Below are 21,665 nucleotides of genomic sequence, written 5' to 3' on the forward strand. Positions count from 1 at the left end.
CTTCGCTATCCTCTAGCACATCAGCTAAGTGTTGTTCATTTCCATGAATGAACCCTCCACTATGGAAGCTGAGTTGCATATCTTCGTATCTAACAGTTGACGAGCCCTTCTAGAACCCCAAACTAGTTCTTCCTTTATTGTCGGAGACCTCTACCATGCGCCCCCATTGATCAAAAGAACCTTCTTCAACAATCTTCTGAGCATCTTTCAGCAAGGACATAGGTGCCCCAACTATCTTCTCAACAGCAATAGATAAGGCTTGGAATGAAGTTCCAACCTCATCCTTGATAACACTGAAATTTACAGTATTTTTGATTCCGATTTCACATGCATTCTAGTTGTTTTATTGTTATTTTGTTGTGTTATTGCTATGTTTTCCTTTGTTTTCAGGTTTTTGCTTTAACCGGAGCCCCGATCGAGAAAAGGAGTGAAAAAGAGCTAAAAACCCTAAAATTCAGCATTTTGTACTTGTGGCCTACCCCATGGCTGGCGCCATAGACCCTGCCATGACGTGTCCAAGCTCAACTTCCCTCAAATGCCATGTTCCCCACTACTTCCACTAAGGCGCCTCAGAATGGCCTTGTGGCGGGCGCCATGGCCTTGTGGCGGGCGCCACAAGAGGAAAAGTTTTCCCTCCCATTTTCAAGTTGAAGGGCATCCTTGTCATTTCCATCTTTTTACTTGCTTATAAATAGAAACTCGAAATCACTTTTACAATCATCCAAACTTAGAACAGAGGCAAACTCAGAGCAACTTTGTTTCACTTAGGCATATATTCAGTATTTTAAAGTGGTAATCGCTTCGCATTGAAGTGTTACCACAATTGTGTAATCAAGTCTGTGATAGAGTCTGTAATCGAGTTTGGAGTACTTTGGAAGGAAGATAATCCTGCCGCCATTTTCATTTTCGCTTTGAAATTTTTTCAATCCCCCGATTGGAGCAGATTTTTATTACTTGTCTTTATCTTGTTTATTTTCTCGCACTCGCTTTAAATTATTTATTTCCTCGCACTCGCTTTACTTTCGTTTATTTCCTCGCACTCGCTTTACTCTTGTTTATTTTCTCGCACTCGCTTTAAATTATTTATTTCCTCGCACTCGCTTTAAATTATTTATTTCCTCGCACTCGCTTTAAATTATTTATTTCCTTGCACTCGCTTTAAATTATTTATTTCCTCGCACTCGCTTTACTTTTATTTACTTTCCGCACTCGCATTACTTTTATTTAAATTCCGCACTCGCACTACTTTTATTTAAATTAATGCACTTTTACTTTACCATGTCTAACTAAATTTATAAGGTTAGAATGTAAGGATCGTAATTGAACCGATAATCCATACAATTGTTTGTAGAAACACTTAAGGGCTATTTTAACTTTCAACTTAAGTTTTCCCGCACTTAATTTCCGTTGGGTAAGATCGAAATCCGTCCAACGTCTTTTTAAACTTAATTGTTTTTAACTATTTCATAAACAGCGAAAGCGCTTTGTTTAGTTCATTAGGAGTTTTTAACTTAAGAAGAAAAGAGATTTTAAAACTATTTTCGGACGCGTTTATAAGTTTAGAGTCTGGTTCGTGAGAACCTCTTTTGGTTAAGAAATCCAGGTTATAATACTTTTCAACTTAGTCAAGATACTATATTTCTTAAAAATAGGTTTACTACTCTAACGCAATGCGCGCCTTTTTATAAGTGACAATAAGAGGGTTTGATTACGGAGTACAACTCGGTTCTGAATACGCGAAAGCGACAGTTCCTGTTAAATTAGTTCTTTTCAAAGTAGGAAACACTGCCCATAAGTAATTCTATTAGCAAGTACTTGGATTATTAATTGATTACGTGAATTACATTCGACACTGTCTTTATTAATTAATATTTATTCAACACTTTACTTTTATTGCACACTCCAAAAACACCTATTTTGATTGCCTTTGATAAACACCATAACAATAGATAACGATAGATTGACACTTGGTCTTTGTGGATTCGACAATCTTTTATATTACTCTGACGCACTCGTATACTTGCGAAACACCGCATCAAGTTTTTGGCGTAGTTGCCGTTCCGGAAGAAGAGGTAAATAGTATTATCGAGCATTGTCATTCTGCACCCTATGGTGGACATGAGAGCACCTCTAAGACATACGCCAAAATTCTTCAAGCTGGCCTATTCTGGCCTACCATGTGACGTGATGTCTATGCTTGCATTGTCAAGTGTGATAGATGCTAACGCACTGGAAACATTTCAAGGCGTGATGAAATGCCTCTAAGAAACATTCAGGAAGTAGAACTCTTTGACGTATGGGGTATAGATTTCATGGGACCTTTCCCACCATCCTTAGGGAACAGGTATATCTTAGTAGCTGTGGACTATGTGTCTAAGTGGATTGAAGCTATAGCTGCACCCACAAACGACACTAGGGTAGTGATTAAACTATTTAAAAACTATATATTCCCTAGATTTGGAACACCACGTTTAGTCATAAGCGATGGAGGATCACACTTTATATCGAGAATATTTGACAAACTTTTAAGAAAATATGGAGTTAGGCATAGAGTAGCAACACCATACCACCCACAAACTAGTGGCCAAGTAGAAGTATCTAATAGGGAGATAAAACAAATCCTAGAGAAAACTGTTTCTATTTCTAGGAGAGACTGGTCTCAGAAGCTTCAAGAAGCATTATGGGCCTATAGAACCGCTTTCAAAACCCCTATAGGAATTACTCCTTACCAACTAGTTTATGGAAAATCCTGTCACTTACCGTTCGAATTAGAGCATAAGGCCTATTGGGCCATTAATTCTTTGAATTTAGACTACCTAGCCACTGGAGAAAAGCGTACCCTAGACATTCATAAACTAGAAGAACTTAGGCAATCTGCCTACGAGAATGCAAAAATATATAAAGAGAGGACAAAAGCCTATCACGACAAAAGAATAGTAAAGAAAAACTTCAATATAGGCGATCATGTTCTCCTTTTCAACTCTAGGTTACGACTCTTCCATGGAAAGCTACGTTCAAGATGGACTGGTCCTTTCGAAGTATTCAAGATTCTGAGATCTGGAGCCGTAGAAATCAAGAACGAAACATGTAGTCCATTCATTGTAAATGGACAAAGACTGAAGCTCTACGAAGGAGGAGACATTCCAGCATACTACTAAAGCCACACCCTGATTGATCCACCAATTCCTACTACTACAGGTGTATAAACTCTAATCGTCAAGCTAATGACGTTAACCAAGCGCTGCGTGGGAGGCAACCCATGGTTTTTCTTTCATTTTACTTTTTCGCATTTATTTAATTTTAGTTTTATTTTATTTTATCATATTTTGCATTGAGACTAAAATTTGAATGGTTTGCACTTTCAGGATCACTTTCTTAACTTTTACAGGATGCAGGATTTCAATGACATGCACGTGGCCTATAGAGATAATGCTCAGAGAGAGCGCTACATCGCTCTGTATCAGCGCCCTATGGCACCCACACGTTATCCTGATCAGTACTGTAGGGAGGCACTGGGTATCGAGTTGAGTATCTGATTCCTTAGCCACCAGCTTCACTGGGACGAGTTTGCTGATGACTTGACTAACACCTACAGGAATCTGACATTGGAGTTCCTGAGTTCATTCGACTATGACTCATACTCTGGACCAGATGGGTATGCTGCTTTCAGGCTCTTTGGTGTTGAGTACTCTTTCATCCAGAAAGAGTTTGGCGACCTACTGGGTTTCCAGACCACTCCTGATGCTATCCTGGAGACACCTATGGGATATTTTCTGGGTAAGGAGGTTGAGAAGTTTTGGAGTAATATCTCAGGTGGCGGAAGTCAGGATCCATCTACGCAGCTATCTCATGTTATACATAACCCCACCTTTAGATACTTTCAGATGATATTGACACATTCCTTCCTGGGAAGGCCGGATGCAGAGACATTACTGAGTGAAGAGGAGATCTTCCTACTATTTTGTGCATCCCAGTCTCGCCCAGTAGCATGTGGGAACTTTTTTTTATATAGTCTCAGCGGTGTCTCCAGATCTACCAAAGAGTCATCCATGTGGGCGAAATCATCACATAGATTGCTGTCGCTTTAGGTCTGTCTCGCAAGCTATCACATCTCCGGATCTACTGTGGGTACACTACCATGGACATCGACTTCTGTTCGACCAGAGGGTGGATGAGGAGAGCCTCTTTCCACCCATGTCAGTTCCGATTGCTGGTCGACAGCGAGGCTATCCATTATTTCACACTGCCAGATCCTATGATGACCAGTGTGCATGATCCAGCGAATTGGAGTTATGCTCTAGAGGGCCAAGGAGAGACTGTCGAGGAGCCGAGATCACCACCCACTGCTGAATACACGCCTACACCACCATCTCCCAGGATCACTGTTTTCTCTAATAATCTTTCATTGCAGACCCCCGACATCCGCACTCAGATTGCTGAGTGTCGTAGAGAGATTGCAGAGCTTAGACAGGAGGTGGTTGACCTCACTTTACAGATGGGAGTGTCTGATCTCACCCATGCTACTGAACCCGACTGTCTATATCAGGAGATCGCAGAGCTCAGGCAGGAGGTAGCCATGCTCTGTGGATCCTCTCAGGAAGACGACATCCCTACTATATGATCTCACCATTTCATCTTATTTTATCTTTTTTTTTATATTTCTCGTATTTACATAACTCATCTTATATTATCGCATTTGGAATATTATATAAACTACGTCTATACATTGATATTTCTACTTTTATCTATATATGTCTTATGTTTGTTTTATGTGCATTTTTTTTATTTTCAGTTATTTATTTATTTATTAGTCTAATATTTAATTTTTGTTTCATTTTCATTTTTATTTTTACTTTTAAAAAATTATGCAAGTCAATGATGCTAGGAAAATCACAAGACAAATGTTATCCGGACCCCTCAAAGCCAAAAGACAAAGAGAAGCCCAAGCCAAAGGACCAAAATCCGGCCCAGCCAGATTTTGCCTTGTGGCGCCCGCCACATCGTCTGTGAAAGGTCGGGGCAGAACCCCTTTCTTCACCATTTTCACACCTTACAACCTTCCAAACCCATTTTTTCACCTTGGAAAAACATCCTTGAACCCACAAAAAGCTCACACCTTTCTGATCCCCACACCATACAAATCATTTTTCCGATTTCCATTTCCATTTTCATCCGTCGGATTTCGTAAAAATCCAACCTTTTCACATTCCACTTCATCTTCTTCGTCACTTTTCAAGAGCTACACAAATGGAGTTTAATGGATTCATTCTTCGAGGAGGGAAATCGGGGGATAGACAAAGAAAAATTATCGAATGGTTGCAAAATCGGGAGATCCTCCCGACAAGGTATGTTGACGAAAACTGTCTCTACACTTTAGGTATCTATCATAGCATATTTCATTTATTAGATAACTTAGGTTTGCATAATTTCTTTTCCAGTAAAGAACCCACCTATGAGCGATTGACAATTGAATTCTTGAGTTCCTTAATTTATATTGTTAACCCTAACACTGCTAGCACAGTTGGTACTGTCAGATTTAGAATGTTTGTTGTTGAATATGAATTCAGTACCGACGAACTAGCCAGCTTGTTAGGAATCCCTCATGGGGACGGTGCTATTTGTGAGGCCCCTTTGGATTCAGAGTGGTCAGTTGAGGTATTTTCCTTCTGGGAGCGTTTATCAAACACTTCCATAAACTCCTTTGAAGGAGTTCTTGCCTCAACTATCCAAAACCCGACCATCAGAGTTTTTAGATATCTGTTGGCATGCACTATTTTTGGCCGGGAGAATCCAAATAAGGTTAATGCTAGAGAGCTTCTATTTTTGCAAGGAAGCCTCACAAATAGACGAATTAATTCGGTCCCGTTCATTCTTGCTCATATGACTTTAACTTTGAATAAAGCGGGACCGATTTCTTTTGGTGGATTGATTACATCTATTGCTCAGGCGCTTAACCTGAACAATGAGATGGCTACCCTAGACCCTTTACCTCCTCGCACAATTAACCTAAAATTTCTGAGAGACATGAAATTTTTCCGTTTGAGGAGAGAAGGAGGCTATATGCTTATGGTTCATGGTGTATCCATCCCATCTGTTGTTTTACCATGCACAAGACGTACAGATGTACGAGATGAAAGGAATTGGACCTACGCTTTAGATGCTCCACCTGTTTTGGGTCCTCTTCCTCCTAACATTCCTAATGAGGCGGGACATGACACTGATGATGAATATGATCGGAGAGAGAGAGATCTCCCGTACCCCATGTGTCCCCCCATCATCCTTCACCACCACACACCGCACCATCTTCTTCTTCTGCAGGTACCACTCCTGGCTTTTATATTACAGAGGAGATTTGGCCTGACCACATGGCTAGAGAGCAAATGCGTGACGACCTACTCTCTACCATCCAACAACAGCTAGCGAATAACATGAGCTTCATGCAAGAGTCGCGGCGGAGGACAGACAGGCCCTACGACACTGTTCTACAGTCCCTGCAAACGATCACAGATACACAAGCCCGTCAGCAACACTACCACCAGAGACACATGGCACTCATTGAAGCCACTCAAGGTTCCATTATGGGTAACCTTCGAGAGGTGAGGACCGCTCAGGATGCCCTGCAAGCGAGGATGGATCAGAGAGACCGTCGTCGTACCCGATCCCGTCGTCCACCTCAGGATGGCGAGGGCACTAGTGGTCAGCAATAGGTTGTCATGTAACTCTTCCCTTATCTTATTTCGAAACATTGGGGACAACGTTCGATTTAAGTGTGGGAGGAGACTCTATCGTCTTTTCTTTATTGTTTTTCTCGTTTTTTCCTTTATCGCTTTTTCTTTGCTATTTTTAGATAGTTTATTTCCTTTTAGTTGTTTATTTTGCTTTTTAGTATAATGCATGAGTCTGAAGAGTCACCAAATATAGTAGATCTTTAGTACAATCCTACCTCCCCATACCTTTAGCCCCACCGAAAAAAAAATTGCAAAAGAAAATAGTGTTATTCCGAAAGTTTTCAGGTTTTAAAGACATGTTTTGAGTAAGGATACGGTGACTTGGGAGAACTTTGCGAAACATCAGTATTATTTTAGCACCATAGACTTCGTGAATATAGGAACCACTCCCGAAACCCCATATACCATGGCCTTAATCATCATTTTCGTATAAGTCCTCAGTAGTTTATCTCAGCAGTCAGCTCCGGCCTACGCATCCTCTACATAGGGGACCGATGCAAATAAGTGAATGATCCAGCAAAACAAAATAAAAAAACAAAAGAAAGCAAAAACGCAACTTCGGGATAGGTGACCCTCACAAAGTCATTTAAACCAAAGAATTGTAAAAATTTGCTACAAACAAAAGAAAAAAGAAAAAGAAAAGGAAAATGAAAAACTTACCCACTGTTAGTTGGTTCAGAGGTATCTGGCACTGAACTCGGTAGGGCGGATTACAATTCGATCCCCCACAACTACAGTTGGGTCTAATAAAAGGGTTTACACATATTTATGTGCCAGAAACCCCATGCTCAGATCATAGTCACTAACAGGCCACTCTACTATGAAACATGTACGGATAACAGGCTTAATGTGATTGCGCCTGAATGAAAAGGACACAAAAAGAGATGAAGAGGCAGGCCTAGGTATTGTGGGATAATATGGGTTGGTTAATATAGGAATGAAGTTTATGTCCGTATTTGTGGATTAGTGTCACCATGATACCCTTAGTTCACCGAGTTAGTACCTATCACTGCATCCCGACTTGAACTTAGAATTTTTACCTGAAGCACACGTTTACACAAAATTTTCTTTTATGGGCTTTTTAATGTTTTACTTGAGTACAAGCAAAGGTTTAAGTGTGGGAGAGTTTGATAACACTGAAATTTACCGTATTTTCGACTCCGATTTCACATGCATTCTAGTTGTTTTATTGTTATTTTGTTATGTTATTGCTATATTTTCCTTTGTTTTCAGGTTTTTGCTTTAATCGGAGCTCCAATCGAGAAAAGGAGTGAAAAAGAGCTAAAAACCCTAAAATTCAGCATTTTGTACTTGTGGCCTACCCCATGGCTGGCGCCATAGACCCTGCCATGACGTGTTCAAGCTCAACTTCCCTCAACTGCCACGTTCCCCATTACTTCCACTAAGGCGCCTCAGATTGGCCTTGTGGCGGGCGCCATGGCCTTGTGGCGGGCGCCACAAGAGGAAAAGTTTTCCTTCCCATTTTCAAGTTGAAGGGCATCCTTGTCATTTCCATCTTTTTACTTGCTTATAAATAGAAACTCGAAATCACTTTTACAATCATCCAAACTTAGAACAAAGGCAAACTCAGAGCAACTTTGTTTCACTTAGGCATATATTCAGTATTTTAAAGTGGTAATCACTTCGCATTGGAGTGTTACCACAATTGTGTAATCAAGTCTGTTGTAGAGTCTGTAGTCGAGTTTGGAGCACTTTGGAAGGAAGTTAATCCTGCCGCCATTTTCATTTCCGCTTTGCAATTTATTCAACCCTCCGATTGGAGCAGGTTTTTATTACTTGTCTTTATCTTGTTTATTTTCTCTCACTCGCTTTAAATTATTTATTTCCTCGCACTCGCTTTACTTTCGTTTATTTCCTCGCACTCGCTTTACTTTTGTTTATTTCCTCGCACTCGCTTTAAATTATTTATTTCCTCGCACTCGCTTTAAATTATTTATTTCCTCCCACTCGCTTTAAATTATTTATTTCCTAGCACTCGCTTTAAATTATTTATTTCCTCGCACTCGCTTTACTTTTATTTACTTTCCGCACTCGCACTACTTTTATTTAAATTCCGCACTCGCACTAATTTTATTTAAATTAATGCACTTTTACTTTACCATGTCTAACTAAATTTATAAGGTTAGAATATAAGGATCGTAATTGAACCGATAATCCGTACAATTGTTCGTAGAAACACTTAAGGGTTATTTTAACTTTCAACTTAAGTTTTCCCGCACTTAATTTCCGTTGGGTAAGATCGAAAGCCGTCCAACGTCTTTTTAAACTTAATTGTTTTTAACTATTTCAAAAACAGCGAAAGCGCTTTGTTTAGTTCATTAGGAGTTTTTAACTTAAGAAGAAAAGAGTTTTTAAAACTATTTTCGGACGCGTTTATAAGTTTAGAGTCTGGTTCGTGAGAACCTCTTTTGGTTAAGAAATCCAGGTTATAATACTTTCAACTTAGTCAAGATACTATATTTCTTAAAAATAGGTTTACTACTCTAACGCAATGCGCGCCTTTTTATAAGTGACAATAAGAGGGTTTGATTACGGAGTACAACTCGGTTCTGAATACGCGAAAGCGACAGTTCCTGTTAAATTAGTTCTTTTCAAAGTAGGAAACACTGCCCATAAGTAATTCTATTAGCAAGTACTTGGATTATTAATTGATTACGTGAATTACATTCGACCCTGTCTTTATTAATTAATCTTTATTCAACACTTTACTTTTCATTGCACACTCCAAAAACACCTATTTTGATTGCCTTTGATAAACACCATAACAATAGATAACGATAGATTGACACTTGGTCTCTGTGGATTCGACAATCTTTTATATTACTCTGACGCGTTCGTATACTTGCGAAACACCGCATCAATCCTTAGCTTCCACATAGGAGAAAGATGACAGATGGCTAACCAATAGCGCTTTCTCTCCTCCAACTATCACTAACTTGTCATTCTTGACAAATTTGAGCTTCTGGTGCAGAGTGGAGGTAACAGCCCCTGCCTCGTGAATCCATGGCCTTCCCAATAAACAGCTGTAGGCCGGGTGGATATCCATTACTTGAAAAGTAATCTGAAAATCACTCGTACCTATCTTGACTTGAAGGTCCACTTCTCCAATTACCGTCTTGCGCGAGCCATCAAAGGCTTTGACAATTACCCCACTATATCTCATGGGAGCTCCTTGGTAAGATAACTTTGACAAAGTTGACTTCGGAAGCATATTCAGTGACGAACCGGTGTCAACAAGCACATTTGACAAAGCATCTTCCTTACAGTTCATTGAAATAAGCAAAGCCAGATTATGATTTCTTCCCTCCTCAGGAGTTCTTCATCGCAAAAGCTCAAATTGTTGCATGAAGTGATGTTAGCCACAATATGATCAAATTTATCCACAGTAACATCCTGCTCAATATATGCCTGTTCAAGAACTCTCTGCAGTGCTTCTCTGTGCGCTTCGAAATTCAAAAGCAGAGACAACATGGAAATATTCGAGGGGGTCTGGAGCAACTGCTCAACCATATTAAATTCACTCCTTTTAATCAATCGGAGTACCTCATCATCATCGTTGGTTTTCAAGTTGCTGGATTCACCAGACTTATCTTTTGAACAACCAACTGGATTTACATTAGGCACCTCCGCCTTCTTACCAACACTTGTTTCTTATTTTTCTCCGAGAACACCGGTCCAAACACTCGACCACTGCGGGTCATCTTCATAACATCGACAATGCTCACCACTGAACTGGTCGTAGGTAACGGGACCTCTTGACCATTGTTTATCATCGTAGCATTGTATTGGTACAGTACAACCTTATCAGATGAATACGGGACTGGGCCCGCTAACCGTATTACCAACGACGATACTGATCTATTGTTGACATTACTGTTGTTGCTGCTATCATACTGAATTAGCAACCGCTCTTGCTATTTGAAAACAGGCACTATGACATTGACATCGTCATCTATATGACGGGATTGAACAATCTGGATCATGCCTTCATCCATCAGACGCTGGATGTCCCTTTTCACCACATCACACCCTATTGGGTTCACACTACACACAACGCAACCATCATGGTCATGTTCACAGTCATTCACCAAACAAATATCTTTGTGCATCTGCACCAAAGATCTTCGGATAAACTGGACATCAAAAACCTTGAATTCTCCAGGACAACCGTCCACCATATTCACTGAAGAATTCCCATGATCGGGAAAATGGTTAGCTTTCACATTCGGCGCGCGGTCCTCAATGGATACCATACCACTCTTTATAAGCTTTTGCACCTCGTACTTCAGTGGATAGCAGTTTTCAATATCATGCCCGGGTGCACCCTGATGAAAAGCACATCGGAGCTTAGGTTTATACCACCAGGGAAGTGGTTCTGGGATCTGCGGTGGGTTCCTCGGTTGAATCAAGTTCTTGAGAACTAGAGATGGCTACATCTCTGCATACGACATAGGAATTGGGTCAAAAGAGACCTTTTTCCTCTCGAAATTCTGCTGTTGATGATTGTTGTTGATATTGTTGTTGTTGTAGGTGTTTATTCTTTGTTGCGGTTGTTGTTGTTGACGTTGATGTTGTTGTTGTTGAATTGGTGTTGCTTGTTGATTAGAAAATACCGGAATTACTGATGATACTTGATGATGATGATGTTGACGGGGTGGTGAATTTCTTCTAATCTGAGGCCTCCTCTGCCTCTCACTAGAAATTGCATTTGTCTAACTGTCCTTCTTCTTGCTGAAACTACTGTCACACATCTTACTCGTTGACGCCTCATCTCTTGACAAACGTCCTTCACGGACCCCTTCTTCAAGTCTCATTCCCATATTTACCATTTCGGTAAAATCACTGGGGGCACTAGCGATCATGCGTTCATAGTAAAATGAACTCAGGGTTTCCAAGAAGATCTTTATCATCTCCTTCTCCTCCAAAGGAGGAGTGATCTGGGCGGCCAACTCCCTTCATCTCTGCGCATACTCTTTGAATGTCTCTTTATCTTTCTGAGACATGGACCTCAACTGGCCTCTATCCGGCGCCATATCCACATTATACTTGTATTGCTTCACAAAAGCCTTTTCCAAGTCGTTGAAAGTGCGGATGCTTGCACTATCCAACCCCATATACCAACGGAGTGCAGCACCAGTCAAGCTATCCTGGAAGTAGTGAATAAGAAATTGGTCATTATCTGTCTGAGTTGACATCTTGCGGGCATACATCACAAGATGACTGAGCGGACAAGAGTTCCCCTTATATTTTTCAAAGTCAGGCACTTTGAATTTCACCAGGATTTTAACATTGGGTGCCAAGCACAATTCAGCAGCACTCTTCCCAAACAAATCTTTACCTCTCAGCGTCCTCAATTCCTTGCGCAACTCAAGAAATCGATCTTTCATCTTGTCTATATTTTCATAAACATCCGGGCCCTCAGACGGGAGGTGGCACGGACATGACCGGGCTAGATGCCGGCATGGAAGCAAAAGTAGGCGCAAAGCCTTCTAGCACAAAGTTAGGCAACATTCCCCACGGGAATCCGGCAGGCAGGTTTGGTGCGAAGTGGGCGGTAGCAGCAGGCACGGTAGAGGTAACCATCTCTGAAGTAACAGTCCTCGCGGGAGGAGTTGCACGCGTTGGAGAAGCTTGACTCTGAGCAGCAAGAACTGACTCCATCATGGTAGTCAGTCAGGAGATCTCGTCCTTCAGCTCTCTGTTCTCTTGCTCTAAATGTTCCATAATTTTCTGATGATTGGCTCTGGTATTGTACCGGTGAGTCAGCTTGGCTAAAGCACAGAAGAAACACCAATCAGGCATCTGGTGAAAACCTGCTTATGCATATGATGTATGAAATGCAATGCTTGATTATTTTTTATTTTTCAAGGAACTTACTATATCATTTGCAAAAATATAATATTTAAATGGCAATTGCAACAACTTGATATGACCAAAAAAATCTCTTTTTGTTTATATAAATTGGAAGGATTACACTGAGTACAATTTTAGAAACCAAAATAAAAATACAAGAGAAAAGGAGATTAGTCATCCTAAGGATCCCTAACAACAATGTCAGAAGATCTGGATGAAGGCGCGTACTTCCTTCGAATGCGACGGATCTCGGTCTCAAAAGAAGCCTTCATCTGAGTCTTCTCAAGGACAAGTTGGTCAACAATCTTCTTCCAAGCAACGGAAGGCTGAGGCAGGCTAGAAGATGAAACCTCTGGCTCTCTCTGTCTCTTCATCACTCGATCTTCAAGTAGCTCAATCAGTGCATCTTTTTCCTTAGACTCCAACTGCAACTCTTCATGCTTCTTGCTCAAAGCATGGAAATGCTCTTCCCACATATCCTTCTCTTGCTTCATCTTGACGAGCGCGTCTTCCAACTCCTCTACATCTTGGTTAGGGAGAGTTAATGGCTCAACCATAACCATAGACACAGGTCTTTCACAAGGATAAAGCATCTTCAACTCCATAGCTCTCTTCTTCACCCAAAGAGTGTAAGCTTCCAAAGCTACACAATTGCACGGGCCAAGCTCGGATCTTCCTTTCCTATGCACATTATGCCAAGCATGCACAATCTTCTGCTTCAAATGTTGGGGATCTTTACCCTCTTGATAGAAAAGACCTTCTAACAACATGTTATTAGGTTTATCTCTCAAGGGGAACCCAAGTTGATGACGAGGCAAAGCAGGGTTGTAGTTAATTCCTCCTTGTGTACCAATGAGAGGCACATTAGAGAATTCACCATAACTATCAATAATCTCCAAACTGCTTAAAGACGGATCACACTAAACTATATCATCATTAGTGAGAGACATAAGTCTCTGAGACCACCGTAGACATTGTTTGTTCTCCATAAAGGCATGCGTCTGAGGCAAGTGCGAAATAAACCACTTGTACAGAGGAGGAATGTAACAGACAATCGTTCCACCACCCTTAGAATTCCTTAGATGCAAAGAGAAATACATATCACCCAACAAAGTAGGCACAAGATTCCCAATCAAGAAAAGTCTAATGGCGTTAACATCAACAAAACCATCAATGTTAGAGAACAAAGCTAATCCATAGATGAGCAACACAAAGATAGCTTCAAAAGCGTCCATACTACCAGCTTGAGCAAAAGTGGTAGCTTCCTTGATGAGGAAAACAGATGGCAACCCAAATACCCCCCTTTCTTCACCCAATGAGCCTCTATCTCAGACTTCTTTAAGTGAAGAGCTTCAACAATAAGATTAGATCGGGGAATCTCCTCCAATCCACTAAAGGGCACTCTACTAGAAACAGGTATCCCCGAAAGATGAGAATACTCCTCCAAGGTAGGCATAAGCTGAAAATCTGGGAAAGTGAAACAATGGTAGAGAGGATCATAGAACTACACTAGCACACTCAAAAGTCCTTCAACCACATCAGCAGACAAAATGGACAAAAGCTTCCCATGACGTTGTTTGAAGTCTAAGGGATCTAATACAAAAGATGTTAGCTTCCTTAACTCTTTCAAGTCGGGACATCTGAAACTGTACTTCTTAGTGTTCCTTCGTCCATAATCCATGGTCTGAAAATATTTGCAAATGATACCTTAGTTCCTTGAAATTTTCGTGTAATGAATGTTATGATGCACATGAATGCATGAATGAAACAATCACAAATAAGGGATCACACACAAGGCAAACAAAGGTCAAGGGATGAATCAAGTCATTGTCAAGATCAATCATCCATTTTGGTGGATTATGGTTTACACCTTATCAACACCCAAGTTCCATTGATATTGACAAGACTTGATCGGATCAACCAAGAATCAAGGGTTTGTTGCAAGTCATGAGCATGGAGTCTGGGTAAGAACCATCCCCAAAGAAGTGAACTAAGGATAAAAACCTGTAGATCATGTTCTAAAAAGTTCCCAGAGTCTTAATTCCATCTATCAGATATTACAGGTTAAGATGATTGACTCATCGACCCATAATATTCTTAAGAGAAACTCGTCTGAGTGTAGTATCGTGTAACAACTGTTATCAAGTCTACACTTGAACAGTTTTCGCACTATGTCCTAAATAGGCCAAGATGGGTTAAATGTTCTAAGGTCCTTAGCTTCTCAGACCCAATTAGAAATAGTAATGCCTAACCATAAATACTTGTGTGACATTTCCAAATCCAAAGGAGTCTCCACTGAGCAGATGGATCTCAAGCCAACTTGTTAAGGACTACTCCACACAAGTCGAACATGACTATACCATCCTCTTATCTTAATTGCACTCAAGTTCGGGTTAGAACTTATCTCACCACTCATAGATCACCAAGCACAACAAGCATATTATATCACACATACATATATACAAACATCACATATATATAAATATATTCACACAAAAAGTAGGCTAAACCCACTGGAGACTACTCCCCAGCAGAGTCGCCACTTAATTTCTGTAGCGGGAAATTCATGATCATCAAGCTATTGACAAGCTAGAGATCAATTAACAAGAGTCGCCGCCGCGCTTTTATTGTTTCCAAGGGAAAAGGGAAAAAGTACGAACAAAACCTAAAAGTAAGAAGTTTTCAAATAAAAACTAATAAAAGTCAGAGATCACAAGTAAGGGGGTTGGTTACACAGAGGGAAGGGGATGACTGAAATCACAAATTGGTCAAAGGAGGACTTTTACCAAATTAATATCATCCATTCATTTTGGGAGATGGAATGTACATTCCATCAATCCCCTAAATCCAATGATATTAACTTGACAAAGTCAAATCAACCTTGACCAAGGCCTAACAACAATAAGCAAACTCAAACAAGTCAATACAAATGGTCAACAAAATTTAATTGACATTTATTCAATTAAAAATAATAAAATAGTGCATTTAAATCAAATATGTTTTGTCCAATTCCTAAAATCTCATCAAAACACCAAAGAAATGGCCATGAGATTTATCATAGGTCAAACAAGGTCAAAGGACCTTGGAGAAAAAATTTCATAATTTTTGAACACTTAAAAATATTTTAAACAATTTAAAACAAATGCAAAATCAATTAATTCATGAAAAATATTAATAATGATCTAAAAAATAATTTTAATTCAGAATATGAAAGAGAAAAAATTTTGAATTTTTTTGGTGAAAGTCCCATATTTTTTGGATTAATATTGAATTTAATATGAATTATTGAAAATAATGCAATAAAAATAAAAATTCAGATAATCAAAAATACGTGGACCATCAGATCTCCCTCATTAATTAAGGTGGTAGATCTGATGGTCCCTAGTGCGTGTTCAACATGTACATTAGTCAACAGCGCTGCAAATATGGTATTCAAAACCAACGCTTAGGATTAGAACGTGAGGGATGGATCCTGTGGTTCAAAGCCTTGCCAAGTCATCGCCAGAGCCAGAGCTCCGGTCATAAAGAAAAACAAGGACATGATCTTGGAGAAAAAATGGCACTGAGCTCGAATCTGACCTCCATTCACTCCAATTCCAAATATATTAAGAGATATGTGGAATTGAAATTTGAGGTACATGAACTGAGTTGCTTCGATTTGACCTCAAAGCAACCCAATCTTCTTGCCTACATTGGTAGGACTTTAGACAGCCAAAGAATCAATAGAATTGAGCAAGAATTTGAGAGAATCGAAGAGTTTAAAATTTTTGGAAAATACCTTCAATGAAGGTCTAGATTCGATGGATCTTGATCTTACTTGTGCTTGGTCTCACTCCACTTGCTTACAAGAGAAGGATTGAATGGTTAGAAAGCAATGGATTCCTGGAGAATTGAATTCCAAAACAGTGGAGATTCAAGCTCAAATTTAAACGAACTTATCAGGGTTATCCTTTGAGAAGTGAGGGTTTTCAATGGGGGATCAAAGCTGGCGCCAATGTGTATCAAATTCTGAGCAATTGAAGCTCTATTTATAGCTGAATTGGTTGATAATTGCACATTCACTTTCACTTTCCAATTTTGGCAAATGGCGATGTAATGGTGCATGGGCGCGCATAGGCCCATGAAATGATTGCTTGAGGTCCAAAGTTGCATATCGGATGTGTTGAAGTAAGCTTGGATAGCAAGGAAAATGTACATTGATGTTTGAAGTTTGACCCTTGCCAAGTGATGTCACCTTGTTTAAGCCATGCGCAACCTATGCATTTCATGTCCAAAATGAATGAATTTGAGCTCTTTGGAAAGGTGAGATCAAGAGGAACAAGTTTTATGTTGAACACTTTTTCATTTGGAGCTTGGAACTTGGAGAAATTTAGGTGTAAGTTTGGAAAAATTTGACATATCAAAAATTTTCTAAGTGTCAAGCCATATGTCTCAATATTCCACCTTACTTAACTTTTTTATAGGAGCTTCAAATGATAATTGTGTCTTCATCAAAGTTGTAGCTATCTCAAATACCTTAAAAGTGGTCACCAATTTCATTTCATTTGTATTTGAAATGATAGAGTTATGCATTTTTGAAGTTTGGAAAAATCACTTGATCAATGGTATAGGTCAAAAGTGACCTATAATGTAGCCTCATATCACATGCTCAAAAAAGTTGAATTAGATCCCACTCCAAACATAAAAGTTTAAGTAGACACATTTAATTTGATTGTTCAACTTGTAAATATTCCATCTCACAAAAATTGAGCAAGTTATGGCCTTGGGAAGTTGACTTTCAAATTAGGGTTTAGACAAAATGACCTATAATGTTTCAACATAGAAAATGATTTTCCAAGCAAAACTAGCTCTAGATCTCAACATGAAAGTTGTTTGGAATGTCATTTAGAGTAATTTTTATCTTGGAATAATTTTCATATGGTGAAAATTGTAGGAGATATGATCTAGGGAGACCCAGTTTTGATTAGATGAATTCATCTGGCCAACCACCATCAACCAACTTGATAACCTTCAATCCTCTTGACTTTATTGGCTCATGGTAGATCATATATGCATAAGATGATGAAATATGAAGTGTCCCTTGAGAAATTTGATCAATTGGTGAGATAGCTTGTTGGAGAAGTTACTCAAGATACCCAGTCAAACTAGGATTTCCAAGACAAATCACCCTCAAACTCTTGAAGAAACCTTGATCAATATAACATGTAGAGAACATTGGGACTCATATATGATGCTCATAACCATTCTTGGATCAATTCTTGGTTGTGCTCTTTGTTCATGAGGGTCTCAAACCCTAGATGTGATCTTGATGAATCAATGAGATCACACCCTACCTACAAAAGAGTTAGGCAAATACAAAGACATATTTTTGGATTTTGGTTAGTAAAATGATGATATATAAGTATGATACAATCACATAGTGCTTGGTGATCTTTCCGAAAATAAACCCAATGAAAAGGGGTTAGGAGGATGCTAAGGTATGATCCCAATGCTAATGCTTATGATGGAATTACATGAGGGATCTTAGGGTCAAAATTGGGGTCTTACATATGCCACCTCCCCGAACAGAAAAAGAAGACCGAGGTTTCCTTGGTCGAATCAACTATACTTCCAGATTCATATCATATTTAACAACTACCTGTGACCCAATCTTCAAATTATTGAGGAAGAATCAATCAATTGTGTGGAATGATGATTGTCAAGTGGCATTTGACAAAATAAAAAAGTAATTGCAAGAACCACCAATCCTCATACCGCCAGTTCCTGGTAGGCCTCTTATTATGTACCTCACGGTACTCGACGAATCTATGGGTTGTGCTTTAGGTCAACATGATGACACGGGAAAGAAAGAACATGCAATATACTATCTCAGCAAGAAATTCACTAAATGTGGGACCAAATACTCACTTTTAGAAAAGACTTATTGTGCTTTGGCTTGGGATGCTCGACGTCTGAGACAATATATGGTTTTCCATACCACTTTATTGATATCCAAAATGGATATGATAAAGTATATATTTGAAAAGCCTACTGTCACTGGTAGAATTGCTCGGTGGCAGATGCTGTTAACCGGATATGATATCCAGTATGTGACTCTAAAAGCAATAAAGGGGAGTATTTTGTCTGACCACCTTGCATATTTACCTGTGGAGGGTTATCAACCGTTGAGGTTTGACATCATGTTTGTCAGAGATTTCCTATTCCAGACCCCGAACCAGGACCGCGATGGACGCTCGTGTTCGATGGTGCTTCCAATGCTCGTGGTTATGGAATAGGCGCAATTATTACTTCTCCAACTGGCTTCCACCTTTTGTTTACCGCTAGATTATGCTTTGATTGCACCAACAATATGGAAGAATATGAGGCATGTATATACGGTATTGAGGCGACCATTGACTTAAGGATCAAGATTCTTGAGGTATATGGAGATTCAGCTCTGGAAATCAGACAGGTAAAAGGTGATTGGGAAACTTGGGATAGAAAATTGATTCCTTATAAAGAGCACATCAGAAAACTGATACCCTACTTTAATGAAATCTCTTTTCATCATATTCCTAGGGAAGAGAATCAATTAGCTGACGCTCTAGCTATGTTGGCATCTACGTTTAAAGTTAAGTGGAAAAATGAAGCATCAATTATCCATATTGACCACATGGATGAAACAACACATTGTCTAGGAATCGAGGAAGATCCTGATGATAAGCCTTGGTTCTATGACACAAAGACATTTCTGGAGAAACATCAATATCCCAATGGTATATCTATTACTGATAAGAAAGCTTTGAGAAGACTTTCTTCCAAGTTTTTCTTAAACGATGATGAGTTAAACAAGAGGAATTATGATTATATATTGCTCAAATGCATGGATACACACGAAGTGAGCACGATCATAAAGTCCATACGTGAAGGCTACGAGGGTGTACATGCGAAAGGTCATGCCATGGCCAAGAAGATCCTTCAGGTTGGGTATTATTGGACAACAATGGAGGTTGACTGTTACAACTTTGTTAAAAGATGCCACAAGTCTCAAATATATGGTGACACGATCTTTGTGCCACCAACTCCATTGAATGTTCTGACGTCTCCATGGCCCTTTTCTATGTGGGGTATTGATATGATTGGGATGATAGAACCAAAAGCTTCCAATGGTCATCGATTCATCCTAGTTGCTATTGATTACTTCACGAAGTGGGTCGAAGCTGCTTCATATACCAATGTCACTCGACAAGTGGTTACTCGATTTATCAACAAAGAGATAATATGTCGCTACGGAATTCCTAGCGAAACCATCACTGACAATGCCAGCAATCTCAACAATAAGATGATGAAGGAGTTGTCAAAGAATTTAAGATCGAGCACTACAACTCTTGACCATACCGACCCAAGATGAATGGTGTCGTAGAAGCAGCTATTAAAAACATCAAGAGAATTGTCCATAAGATGGTTAAAACATATAAGGATTGGCATGAGACGCTCCCTTTCTCTTTGCACGATTACAGGACCTCGATTCGCACATCTACTAGGGCAACTCCATAGTCATTAGTATATGGGATGGAGGTTGTTCTACCAATTGAAGTTGAGATTCCTTCACTCAGGGTTATCTTGGAGGCTAACCTTGATGAAGCGGATTGGGTTCAATCTCGGTACGAGCAGCTTAATCAGATAGAAGAAAAGCGTCTGACGACTGTTTTCCATGGTCAGTTGTACCAAAGACGCCTCAAACAAGCTTTTGATAAGAAAGTTCTTCCATGTGAGTATCGTTCAGGGGAAATCATGCTCAAAAGGTATTTTGGTATTCACTTAGATCCTCGAGACGAAGGACCTTTTGTCATTAAGAAGGCTTTCTCAGGTGGAGCCCTAATCCTCACAACAATGGATGGGGAGGATTTGTCGTCGCCAGTGAACGCGAACATAGTCAAAAAATATTATGCCTAAAAAGAAATGATGATAAAAGCCCGCAAGATTGATCCTCACAAGATTAATCAAGGCAAAAATGGCTATCCCGATGGACCAAAAAATGAATTCTCCATGCAAAAGTTAGGGATCAAATAAAAATATAAAGCTCGCTGAGTCGAAAAACCGAAAGGGCAACTTAGGCAAAAATGAGCATCTCAGTGGATGAAAAAATAGAAAATGTCCAGGAAAAAGTTAGGGATAACAACATTGACTATGTTCCTTGAGCCTACTTCGCTGCAAGCTAGAATTTTGGGGAATAATGAGAGCTACACTAAAAGAAAACTTTATGCATTGCTGTAATCTCATGAAGAACCTAAAAAGATGATCGGTAGTTTGAAAGTTTTGCTTGAACATCTGCATTTGTCTTCATGACTGCCCGGTTAGATCATATATCTTTGTGCTCTTCGGCAAGACCAGGTGGATCCCTAGTAGCAGTTTATATACCCCTTTGTGTTCACAATATCATTTTCTTTGGTATAATTGATGACGAGTCGGAGTTCCCTCCATGCATAAAAAAACATACCCGGTGAATGACATTCGTCTAACCATATGAAACACTCATGCATCATGAAAATAAAGCATACATCATGCAACATGCATGTCATATTCTTCATCTATAATTTTCCCACATAATATCAAAAATATATGTACCTAAGCAGTATGACCACACCTAACGGGCAAGTTTTCAGTTACGTCAGTCTTTAATCCTCTTCTACCTTGAATACCCGAAAAGCTATCGCAATTCGACCATTCAGGTTCAAGAAGATTAAATAGGGGCAGCTGTTGTACCCCAAAATTTTCCCTCCCCTTTTCACATTACTTGAGAATCATTTACATACTTTCATGCTTCATGCATATGCATCAGTCATGCATTCATATCTAGGGGTTGATCATTGTGGATTCAAGGTTCTTGGCTTGTAAGGTTAGGTTTTTATAGTGGATGAAGCCCTAGAGGCTCATCTTGGATATTCATCTGGTTGTAGGGGATGCAAAACCCTAATGATTTGATATGTGAAGCTTGATCCATCATGATACTCTTTAGAAGGGTTTAAACCCTAATTTTCTAGTGATTGGGTTATAAGGCTTCATGATTTGTTTTGTGGGGCT

Source organism: Lathyrus oleraceus, chromosome 7 (genome assembly GCF_024323335.1).
Source record: "Lathyrus oleraceus cultivar Zhongwan6 chromosome 7, CAAS_Psat_ZW6_1.0, whole genome shotgun sequence".
NCBI classification, from domain to species: Eukaryota; Viridiplantae; Streptophyta; class Magnoliopsida; order Fabales; family Fabaceae; genus Lathyrus; species Lathyrus oleraceus.